Below are 12,267 nucleotides of genomic sequence, written 5' to 3'. Positions count from 1 at the left end.
GGATTAGGTTTCAGCAAAACTCTAGAATCCCCCATCTGAAACTGCATGCATGACGGATTCACCGATAAAGCATGGATATCACTCACGCGCTTCGCCGAGGCGAGTGCGAGTAAAAGAGCCGTTTTAAAGGAGAGTAACTTCAGCTCTACCTGGCCTAATGGCTCAAAAGGTGGGTGAGACAGCGCATCAAGCACCAAAGATAAATCCCAGGGGGCAGACACGTTTCTAGACACTGGCCTAAGGCGTCGCGCTCCTTTCATAAATTGACATATGAGAGGATGCTGACCCACCGTTTTGTCCCCAAATCCGACGTGACAAGCCGATATCGCGGCTAAATACACCTTAACAGTGGAGAAGGCCAAGCCCCTATCCAGCAGCTCTTGAAGGAATGTCAAAACATTGGATACAGAGCTCTGAAAAGCGATCACCCCGGCTTTCACACACCACTCATCAAACGCACGCCATTTGCCATCATAAGCACAGCGTGTAGAGGATGCCCTGGCGCCCTGAATGGTTGCAATTACGCTCGGCGGAAGCCCCGCAGCAGTTAAATTTAACCTTTCACGGGCCAAGCCCACAGAGCCATGCGCTCTGGGTGGGGATGGAAGATTTCTCTGCGTGCCTGTGACAGGAGGTCCCTGCGGAGAGGCAGAGGCCACGGGGAATCCCAAAGCATTTGAGATATCTCCGCCAACCAGGTCCTCCCCGCCCAGCGGGGGGCTACCAGAATCAGAGAAAGTCCCCACTCCCGCACTCTGGCGAGAGTAGGAGTGATCAGCTCTAATGGGGGAAAAGCGTACAGGAGGACACGCGGCCACTGGTGTGCTAGAGCATCCAACCCCATTGGCGAGTTCTGACCGGTCAGGGAATAAAACAGCGGGCACTGAGCGTTTTCCTCTGACGCGAATAGGTCTATCTCTGCCCGACCATACCTCGCCCAAAGTTGAGCCACCACTTCGCTGTGGAGCTTCCAATCCTTGTAGCGAGGGTTGCCTCTGGACATTAAATCCGCCCCCCTGTTCAAAATTCCTGGAACATGGGTGGCTCTCAGAGATAAAAGGCGAGAGCTGCTCCAAACAATCAGTCTGCGTGCCAATGTGTGCAGATGACGTGAGCACAGACCCCCTTGTCTGTTTATATACGCCACCACCGTGGTGTTGTCCGTCCTGACCAACACATTCTGCCCACTGCTGAAAAGGTCTCATGCATAAGCGGCCAAGAGAGATGACAGTCAAAGCTGACGCCATCAATCCCAGCAGCCTGAGACACATTCTGAACTTCAGCAACGCTCCTCTGCGAAAAAGTGCCCGACAAGCCTGAAAGGCTTTCACCCTTTCCACAGACAGACGTGCTTTTAGTGAGGCTGAATCCAGCTGCAAGCCTATAAAAGTGATGTTTTGAGTCGGGGTCAAAACACTCTTTTCCCGGTTGATAGTGAAACCCAGGGCTGATAGATGAGACGTGAGCAGTCCGATCTGTGCCTGAATCTGCCTGGGAGACTGTGCAGCCAGGAGCCAATCGTCTATGTACGTCGCGAGGCGCATCCCATTTTCCCTCAGGGGAGCAATAGCCGCCTCGGTACATTTCACATTTCACACCCGTGGGCTCAAAGACAGCCCGAATGGGAGCACCCGGTATTCGTAGACCACGCCACGGAAAGCAAATCTGAGATACTTTCTGTGAGGAGGATAAATGGGGATATGGAAATATGCGTCTTTTAGATCTATTGAAGCAAACCAATCTCCGTGACGCACGAAGCGCAACAGAGCGGTGTGTGTCAACATTCTGAACTTGTATTTTCTCATGTATTCGTTCAGAGCGCGCAGATCCAAAATCGGACGCAGACCTCCTTCCTTCTTCGGAACCAGAAAATACCTGGAATAGAAACCGTTCTGAGACTCAGCACCTTCTGAATAGCCCCTTTATTTAGCAGAGAAGCGATTTCCTCCTGCAAAACTCGGGCTTTTTCTTCTTGCGCAGAAGACTGCAAAATCCCGTTGAAACGGGGTGGAGTACGTGCAAACTGGAGTCTGTAGCCCTTGGTTACAGTCTTTAACACCCAGTCTGACACACCGGACGCACGCCACTGCTGAGCTCGGTGCGCGAGCGGACCCAGCAGTCCTGCTGACACATCGAGCCCGCCCGGCATGATGGGGCGCGCCGTCACAGCGCTTATGGTGCCCACCGGAGCAGCCAAGCTGGCCCGCTGCTCCACAAGTGAGCTCATGGCGCTCTCTTGTGGAGCTGCACGAGCCTGTGCAGCCCCATTCTGTTCCTTTATTATTTTAATTGTTTTCTTTTTTGAATGAATCAGCGCCCTCGGCCCTTGGCCTGGATGCGCGTAAGAACATATTTATTGAATGTTTCACATGAAAGGGAGGACACTGGTGTGTGTTCGGGCACTGGTGTGTGCTTGTGCGACTCGGTTGGAGCTCGGCAGAGCTCTCCATGGGGCCGACCCTCCTCCTCTTCATACGGCGGCAAACTGACGGCTCCGTTGTGGCCTGTGCGCGCCTCTTGAGGGGCTTGGAACATGCCTCTCTGAACATTACTTGGAACAGAACTTTGTCCGGGTGGGACGGTGCGGGCGTCTGGCTGAGCCCGCCGTCCCGCCTGTCCAGCAGCGCATCAGGTGGCGCGCCGCTTCTTCACTGCCCCCTGAGTGACCGGAGCGCTCATCTGGTCTCTCGGCGCCACACTGGGAGCGAATGGTTTCTTAGCCCAAGCACCCTTCACCTCAGGCGGTTTGCCCTGACTCCGGCTGCTAGTCTGAAGCTGGGGCTGGCGTTTGGGAATGCGGTAAGCTGGCTTCGCCACCGCTTGAGCAAACGTCTGCCGAGCTGCAGGAGGATGGGAAGGGAGCACTTTCCTGGGCAGACACAGCTGCAGTGCTTCTCCCTCTTTCTTCTTTTCCTCGCAGCGTCTCTGCATCGTGGCCACCGCCGGGCCGAATAAGCCTTTCGGGTCCACGGGCACATCGAGCAGCTGGGTCTTCTCCGTGTGAGAGAGGCTGGACAGGTTGAGCCATCTCGCCCTCTCCTGAGAGACCATCAGGGCCATAGCCCTCCCCGAGGACTGCACAGCACACCTGTGAAGGCGCAGGTAGAGGTCCGTAACCACGCAAAGCTCTTCCCACAGGGCTGGGGTAGGAGAGGTTGCCATATCGTCCTCCAACTCCGCCTGGTAAGCCAGCAGCAGGGATGATGCGTTCAGGGCCCTGACAGACATAGCCACCGCCTTGTAGCCTTTCTCAGTCAGTGAGGACTGGAAACAATCAGCTCTTGAAGGCAGAGAGGGGCTCGCAGAAGTCATGGTGGACTTTTGGGAGGGGTGGAGGTGAGACGCCAACAGAGGTTCGACTGGAGGTAGATGTGAAAATCCCCTTTCTTCCATGTCGGCCCAGTCTAAAGCTGACCCACCCTGGACGGGGTTTTTTGCGGTCAGGGGGTTGCCCCAGGATTGGGTAGCCTCCTCCAGGCACTCCAGGAAGATCGGGAGGTGCTGCCTGGTAGAGAGTTTTGCCTTCGGCAGCCTCTTTCCTTCGTAGCGAGACGTGGTGGTCTCGGTGAAGACTTCAGGCCACGCAACGCCCAGCTTTGCAGCTGCCCTCTTGCAGGTTTCATGCAGGTCCGTGTTGACAGGCGGATCTGGGTTGCCGCTGCACGCGCCACCCACAGCCGCCGGCGAGGCGGTGAAAGGCTCCCTATAGTCCTCATCATCCTCATCGGAACCGAGGCTAAGGGTCACTCCCCCGAAGTCGGAGTCAGTGTCCTCGACGTCTACTTGCTCCGCTCTCTGGCTCGCTTCGAGATCGTCGGGGTCGTCTAGTGGGGCTATGGCGTCAAGCTGGTCGCCCCAGCTAGCAGAAGCGCCCAGAGCGGTGGCGTCAGCATCACCCTGGGCGTCCTCTGAAGTCCCCTGATGTGGCGGCGTGGTAACCCCCAACATAGGGTCCGCGGTCGACAGGTTGGCTTGGCGTGCCAGCCTGCGACGGCGAGTTTTCAGAGAAAAGCGCGCACAGTGTTCACAAGTAGCCTGGGTTGACAGTGCGTCCCTGGCATGTTGCAGCCCGAGGCACGCACTGCATACAGAGTGGGTATCTGCCCCGGCTATCTTGTTACCACACGTGCACAGCCTGGCCGGCAGCTTGCCCTTTTCCATGGTGAGAGAAAAGTGTAAGCACCGTGTCACGAAGCTTCATCAACAAAGGCCGAGAAGCGGGAGGCAGTTAGTATGGTGGCCAACTGTGACAGCTAGTTTGGTTACTTAACTGTGGCAGCTAGTATGGAGGCTAGCTGCGGCAGCTAGTATGGTGGCTAACTGGGGCGGCTAGTATGGTGGCTAGCCGCGGTAGCTACTGTTTGGGGACAGACCAGCTACCGGCTCAGTCGGCTTGTGTAGACTGCAGGTAGCGGTCGGCGACCGAGCGGTTAACTCGTTCTGATGTACCTCCTCCGGAGAGCCGACGTCACGTCCGTCTGCCAGTCAAGACTGGCGTAATGTAATATTGCTTCTGGGGGACAGCGCGAGGAGCGTGTAATTGTTTCAATTACAAATAACTATGTAATTGTTCTTTATCAGATGAACGAAACTCAATGTTTCATAGTATTTGAAAACTTCAGATAAAACAAGTTTACTTTATTTATTTCCTATTTTGATTAAATGTGGTTGTTAAAGTAGCTACTTTATTATTATTATTATTATTATTATCATTACTATTATTATTATTTTTATTTTTATTTTTATTTGTGCTGTATGTTTGATGTTTTGATGATGATGTGTTGGTGTGTCAGTGTATTAAACTGTGTATTCCACCCTTTTTTAATGTTATTTTACAGGGACTGCACCCCAAGTTGACCTTCTCCTAAAGATCTAGTTGGAAAAATAACTATTGGCCTATCATTACAATTACTTCAATCCACCATAAAAGTAATCTGTTGTTGTAATCCTTCACATAACTTGTATCAAACATAAAATTCCACAACAACCAACTACAAAGGTTAAGGAGCATTTTTGTATTGAGAGCAGTGGTTATAGTCTTTATTTTTCCTTGTTGGACTTTAATGCAACCTCCTATGGTCCCGCCCCCTAATTAGATCAACCATTAAGCACCTGTGGCAACATGGCCACCTTGTCTGCCTGTTTGTTGCCACTTCCTTGCTGAGGTAGGTTATGCATTCAAATGATTAGTTCAAGCTGGTTTTAAGTCATTTTGTAATTTGAAGTAACAGAGTTTAATTTGTTTTTAAACTGTTCTCTCTGTCATGTGTACAGGTGTCTGGTTTGTTAAGATCTGCCTTAAATAGTATCATATCACTGTGGAGATACGGACATATTTTATAGAACCCATGTTTGTTTCCTAGGCCTATATTGTAGTCTGTTTTCCTGCTGGTCCTGCACTTGAGGTGTTAAGACTTACCTGAAGTCTGGGTTACTATCCCCTTAATGTAAGTTTAATTGTAATAATTAAACTTTTTCTTCTGCACCTCATTTAGTACTGTAACTGTTCATGTTTCAACAAATGCAATAGTTAATGTTTGTTCAGAAGTGTTCTTAATACCTATTATGTATAGAGTCGGTAAATGCATCAGGGACGGGCAGAGCGGAGTGTGTGACGCTGCTGTGAGAGAGAACAGGAGAAAGTTAGGTGAGTGTCTGTCGGTGTTACCGCAAGTTGTTCTTATCCCTGCTTTGTTAGTAGCGTGGTCACTGCTGACATTGACCACTTATTCAAACTGATTACAAAAAAAACATCTTGTCATTACAACGTCCGGACCGACGTTACAGCAGCCTTGTTGTTCCTCCCTTTAGTCCATTACCCTTGATTGGTTTCTGTTTATACTCTGTCACTTAATAGTTAGATTGAATTCACAGGTGTTCACTGCTTATTTAACGCTACAGTCATGTTTTAAGGGTCACATGGTGGCAGTTTAGCACTGGGAAGGTGCCTTTTTTTACATTCTAGTTTACTGTAATTTATCTTAAGCACTTAATTGTTATCCTCATTTCCTTCACAAAGTAAATCAAGTTGGACTTGCAATGTGCTAAAATGTTATTTATCTTTAAGCTCTTAAATAATGCTCAAATTTCCTTGGGGGATTCAGCACACAAAAGTGAAAACTCTGTTTGCTGTCAGTTAGTGGCGAGTAAGTTGCAATTCTTGAGCACAACATTTGAAAGGCTGGCACCACGTACTCCCCCTCCTGTTTGGCAACTTTTAAATGACCTTTAATTGGAAGTGTTTTTCAAAAATAACTCCTTATGTTTTGAAACATTAGGGTGGTTTGGGCACCACTGCCCCCTTGTGGCTTGACATGGAAGCTGTCTTGGTTGGTGGTTTACTTTTAAGTTGTTAATGTTTATATTAATATGTTTATCATGTCTGGAGAGAGAGGAGTTTAGTAAATGGTGCAGACCTTTTGATAGATACTTTGCTTCTTTCAATATGCTGAGAGAAATTTGATTTGCCCCAGTCACACTTTTTTCACCATCTACAAATAAGACTGATTAATCCCATGACCCTTGTGTGACGACATGTCATAGTAGTTTCAACAATACGTTAATCAAGGTTAACTTCTGTTCAGGTTTATGAAGACCATGGGATCGACTGGAATGGGCCTCACAATCAGCATGGAGACACTGGCTACATCTCACTTCCCTTATTTGCAATCTCCTCGGTCCCGCCATGATGAGGATTGTCCCAAAACTCTTATAGTGAACGGAGGAGAGAGGAGGAAGATCTGAGGAAGGATCCAATCCAATCCAACTTTATTTAATTAAGCACAGCTGACCAAAATGCTGGACAATAAAACAAAAAGTTAAAAAAGGCATAATACACAATAATTTAAAAGATATAAAAAACATGGCTCATGGTATGCTGTAAAATAAATAAAATCATCTTTCTCGGTGTCAAAGGCCAGGGAGAAGAGATGGGTTTTAAGACACGATTTAAAAACAGACAGAGAAGAGGCCTGTTTAAGGGGCAGAGGTAGGTCGTTCCAAAGTTTAGGAGCCGCAACAGAAAACGCACGGTCCCCTCTGAGCTTCCGTTTAGTTTTGGGCACCCTCAGGAGCAGCTGATCAGCTGACCTGAGGGTGCGGGACGGTGTGTAAGAGTGTAGAAGCTCAGAGAGGTAGGGCGGGGAAAGACCATTGAGGGATTTAAAAGCAAATAAAAGAATTTTAAAATGGATCCTAAAATGCACAAGCAACCAGTGGAGGGAGGCTAAAATGGGGGTAATGTGGTCATATTTACGAGTGCCAGTTAAAAGACGTGCAGCCACATTTTGTACCATCTGGAGACGGGCGATGGAGGACCCACTAACCCCCACATACAATGCATTACAGTAATCCAGCCGAGTGGTCACAAAGGCGTGGATTACTGTCTCGAAGTGCTGCCTCGGAAGAATTGGCTTTATTTTGGCCAGCTGCCTTAAGTGAAAGAAGCTTGATTTGACAACAGCCTTGATCTGATTGTCAAGCTTAAGCTCAGGGTCCATTTTAACCCCAGGTTTGTGATGGACTGCTTGGAATACTGGGCCAAGGAACCCAGATCCACATGAGGGGCCCAAGAGGTACCACCAAAAACCATCACTTCTGTTTTATTGTCATTAAAATGTCCTCAAGACACTCGAATAATACTCGAAGAGAGCATTCACTGTTCTTTTTAAGTGGAACATAAATCTGACTGTCATCTGCGTAACAATGGAAAGAAATGCCATGTTTCCTGAGTATAGAACCAAGTGGGAGCAAATGGAGAGAGAAAAGGAGAGGGCCAAGAACTGAGCCCTGTGGGACTCCACATGTGAGAGGAGCATAGGAGGAAGAAGAGTCACCAAGGCTGACACAGAAGGTTCGATCAGACAAGTAAGACTTGAACCAATCCAGTGCTGTGCCCCTGATGCCCACCCAATTCTCCAAACGAGAGATCAGGATCTCATGATCCACAGTGTCAAAAGCAGCAGTCAAGTCTAAAAGAACAAGGATAACGCAGTCACCGGAGTCTGTAGCTAAAAAGACATCATTAAAAACTCTGATAAGAGCTGATTCAGTGCTGTGCAGGGATTTAAAACCGGATTGGAAAACCTCTAAAATATTATTATGCTCCTCCAGAAATGCCATCAATTGAACGTGAACTACCTTTTCTAGGGTTTTAGAAAGAAAAGGCAGTTTGGAGATCGGCCTAAAGTTAACAAGAACTGCAGGATCCAGACCAGGTTTTTTAATCAGAGGTTGTACTACTGCATGTTTAAACAGTTCAGGGACAACACCTGAGGACAGACTGCTATTAATGACTGCAGTAACAGATGGTCCTACAGTGGGGAAAACTTCTTTAAGTAGCCGAGGAGGAAGAGCATCATTTGGGGAACCTGAGGGTTTCAACTGACCAACAATCTCCTGTAAAGAAGTCAAAGTCACAGGCTCAAACTGGTCAAAGACAGCAGAGCAAGGGACGGAGATTGAAGGGTCATAAGCAGGGACTGAGATTTGAGCCCTAGTACAAGCGACTTTATCAATGAAAAAGTGAAGAAAGTTTTCACAGACAGCAGGAGAGGCTTCCATGCAAACAGTCTGTGGGGCATTAAGAATCCTTTCAATAGTGCTAAACAAAACACGAGGCTTGTGACAGTTTGACAGAATAATATCTGAGAAATGTTTTCTTTTTACATCTTTTACAGTTTTCTGATAGCGACACAAGCAGTCTTTTAATATTTGAAAAGACACCTGCAGTTTGTCTTTTTTCCATTTGCACTCTGCTCTGAGGAAGGATGAGTGAGGAGACGCGACTTCACAGAAGTCTTTTTACTGACAGACACGCCCCCTTCTTGTATATCACTCATTGATTGGACACTGCAGCAGAATCAGACTTTTGAACAGATTAATAAACGGCTGTGAGTTTGTACAGAGTCGGTCTGGGATGAGCTGGGATTAAAAAGAGTCTGGCATGAAGATTACCAACCATATATAATACTTTATAACTTCTATAAATCAGTACATGTTTCATTTTCTGTTTATGATCCCTCAGATTGATTGTCTGATCCATAAGACTGTTTGAATGTCTAATGATGATGGCAGTTTGCTGAAGATGGAGTCTGTCAGTCACAAACATGTTTTACATTCTCACTTGTTTATCTTCATAAAGTTTAATCATTTAGATCCTAATTTAATCCTTTTCAGTAATCCAGAGACATAAATATGTTTATAAAATATAGAGTTCATTATTGAAATTTAGGCTAGGCTAATTCAAAACTGTATAATAATGAATAAACGTTATCAAGTAAAACGATTAAACATTGTTTGATTGGAAATAATAGTGTGTACTTGTGCGGACATAAACAGCTGTCAGGCTGATTGACAGCTGAAGGTCCTCAGCTGATGTCGTGTGAACCTGTCGAGGAAAGGATATCTCATGTCCCTTAAAACAGATTTCCTCCTTCCTCTCTCCTCGGCTTTGTTTCCTTCGTGCATCTCTGGTGGGCGGGACTAAGACGGAAGTGGAGGAGACAACTTGCAAATAAGGGAACTGAGATGCAGGGGCTGTCAGTTCCTGAGATTCAGATGGCCCGGGAGCTCTCAGATGAAGAGGTTCTATAAATGATGCAGTTAGATCATATTTGGAGACTGATGTCTTAACCAGGCGTTTGTATTGTATTGAACATGTGCAAATGTCACTTATGAATTAGTTAACTGGATTTGTTAATAAAAATCTGAAATGTTAGGAAATATAAACTAGAATTTGTTGGCATATAAAATATTTCAACAGCCATATGTAGCCAATGACAACAGGCAAGGATAGCAAGGTGACACACATTGAAGTATCAAGCAATTGACAGAACTGCAACAAAGAGCAGTATCATCTTTAGGGAAGGACAATATTGCACTGTACTTGAAATGCTAGAAAAACAATGAACTCAATTCACTCACTTCACTCACATTAACCTTTCCTACTGAATAAAATCGTGGCAACATTTCCTGAAAATACTTAGACAAGACTAAATCCAGTGTGTGCACTATGGCAGCAACACGTGCTTCATCAAAGTCTTTGTAGGAGTATCTGATGAAGCTAAAAAGTCCTAAAGTAGATTATAAACAGTGTACTGTAACTGTTCAAACCCCTATGCATTTCATATATTCTACAGCAGGGGTCTCCAACAGGTAGCTCAGAAGCTACAGGTAGCTCATGGGCAGGTTTTCAGTAGCACAGCTATAGGTTAACCAACTTTAAAAAAAAAAGAAAAGAAATATATAAATTTAATGTAAATGCACCTCTTCAGACTTCATATATTTGGCCAATAAAACATGTAAAGGAGGTCATTGGACATTGTGAATTTTCAGCAACTTAGCTGACTATTTTGCACAATAAGAAGTGTAAAATATTAATGTTCTTTTTTTTTCCTTGGACCTTGAAGTTAAGATTATTGGTAAGCATTGGTTTAACACCAAACTAATCTCTGCCCAGATTACAAATTAAAGACAGTTTAGTTTTCGTAATAACCGTGTCTGTAATTCCAGTTAGTTTGTGACTGAAATACAGATGTGCCAAAGAAATGCATATGTGATAGAATTGTTTAGCTTGAAACATAATTGATGGATAAATGGGAGATGAGTTCAATTTCAGAAGAAGAATTCACCAAATCAGCAGGAGAAACTCACTGCATGTACGAGAAGTTTGTTCTGATTTGTTTTAGTGACTGCTGGGAGACCCTGAGACAGAGAAAGATCTGATACTGTGTCCATCTGTTCATGAGTAAGTTCTTCACGTTCAAGCTAGAATCGAGATTATACAAGATATTACAACTGTCCAGGCATTTTGCAAATCAAATCAAAGGTGTTTTTGTTTGTGTGTGACATACCATTTTTATAACACTCCTGATGTGTAGATCAAGACAGTCATTGACAACAATTGTTGCCATTTCAGGATCCCCATTGAACAGTACATGAATAACAGCAGGACTTAATCCTGTCACATGGGGGCCATCATGCAAAAAGGAATGGGCTATCATCCTTCCTGCAACCCGGAAGAGGTTGCTCTCAACGAGCACTCAATACAATCAACTGATGCAGCTGGAACGAGATGGTCAGGCTCACTTTCAAATAGCAGAGGTTAGCCCACTCTTCATAAGTACCGACAGAGAAGGGATGAAAAACAGACAATTCACTTTTAAAATGCATGAGATTAACCTGAATAGTGGCACATTTACCAAGATTCATCCTGAATCCAAGCTGGATATTATTTGTTGTCAGAAAGTATCACATCACTCCCTGTCCAACAGCAGCATCAGCTTTCCTCCAATTCCCTGCCACCATTCACCTGTGTTCACCTCTTCTCTTCACCTGTAACTATAATTATCACCCTACCCAGGTGTGCAAGTGACGCAGCAGCAGACACACACACACACGCGCACGCTTCTCCTGTCCTTTGACCATCATTGTCTTTCCTGCAACACTTTTTTTTTGTACCAGATTAAGAAATCAACCTGCAAATAGTATCGGTGACTGTTACGATCCCCTAAATAAACTTGTATCCCAAGAGACCAAACAGGACAAAAAGTAAACAATGTTTTCTCTGTATTTTTTTTGTTAGAAGAATGAAAACAATTGTTGTGACCAACTCAAAATTCTAGAACCTAAGAGAACCAATCCAGATTAAGCACCCGTCCTTCTAAAATAACTAAACCCTGGGGGGCAGCCAAAAAGAACAAAAGAAGGGGAGCCACCACTGTCCAGCCCACATGGGCCGGCGGAACAGTGTTCTCCCCTCTACCATTACATAATCCAGCTAAAGCCTAAGTAAAGGGAAAATAAAGCCGCAAAAACGGAACTACTGGCCCACCAGAAACACAAAAGAAAAGAAGAACCAAAAGAAGCTACATATGTCACACACAACCACTACCATGCATTTGCTGCAGCAGCTCCTGCTGCTGTGACTGCTGCCAGGCCAGAATGAGGTGAGAGAGAGAGAGCGCTGCTGCCCCCTCCCCCTCTTTAAAGGTTCCCAGATTGCTGAGCAGCCACACCTGTTGGGAAGGAGGCAGACAGAATGAAACAGGCTCAGGCTGATCATCAGGAGAGGGAGGGGAGCATGTAACAGTGACAAATTGAACTATTATAGAGATTTTAGTGCTAAACATCAAAAAGAAATGATTGCTTGTCCATTACCATGAGGGACAGATAAACTGTGAAGATAAATACAAGAAGAGGAATGGTTTGAAGATGAAGATGTCAGTTGATTGTGTTGACACAATCGGTCTTTGAATACATGAGATG

Source organism: Symphodus melops (genome assembly GCF_947650265.1).
Source record: "Symphodus melops genome assembly, chromosome: 1".
In the NCBI taxonomy this organism is placed as follows: Eukaryota; Metazoa; Chordata; class Actinopteri; order Labriformes; family Labridae; genus Symphodus; species Symphodus melops.
The sequence above is the reverse complement of the archived record's forward strand: the minus strand, read 5'-3'. Positions refer to the sequence as shown.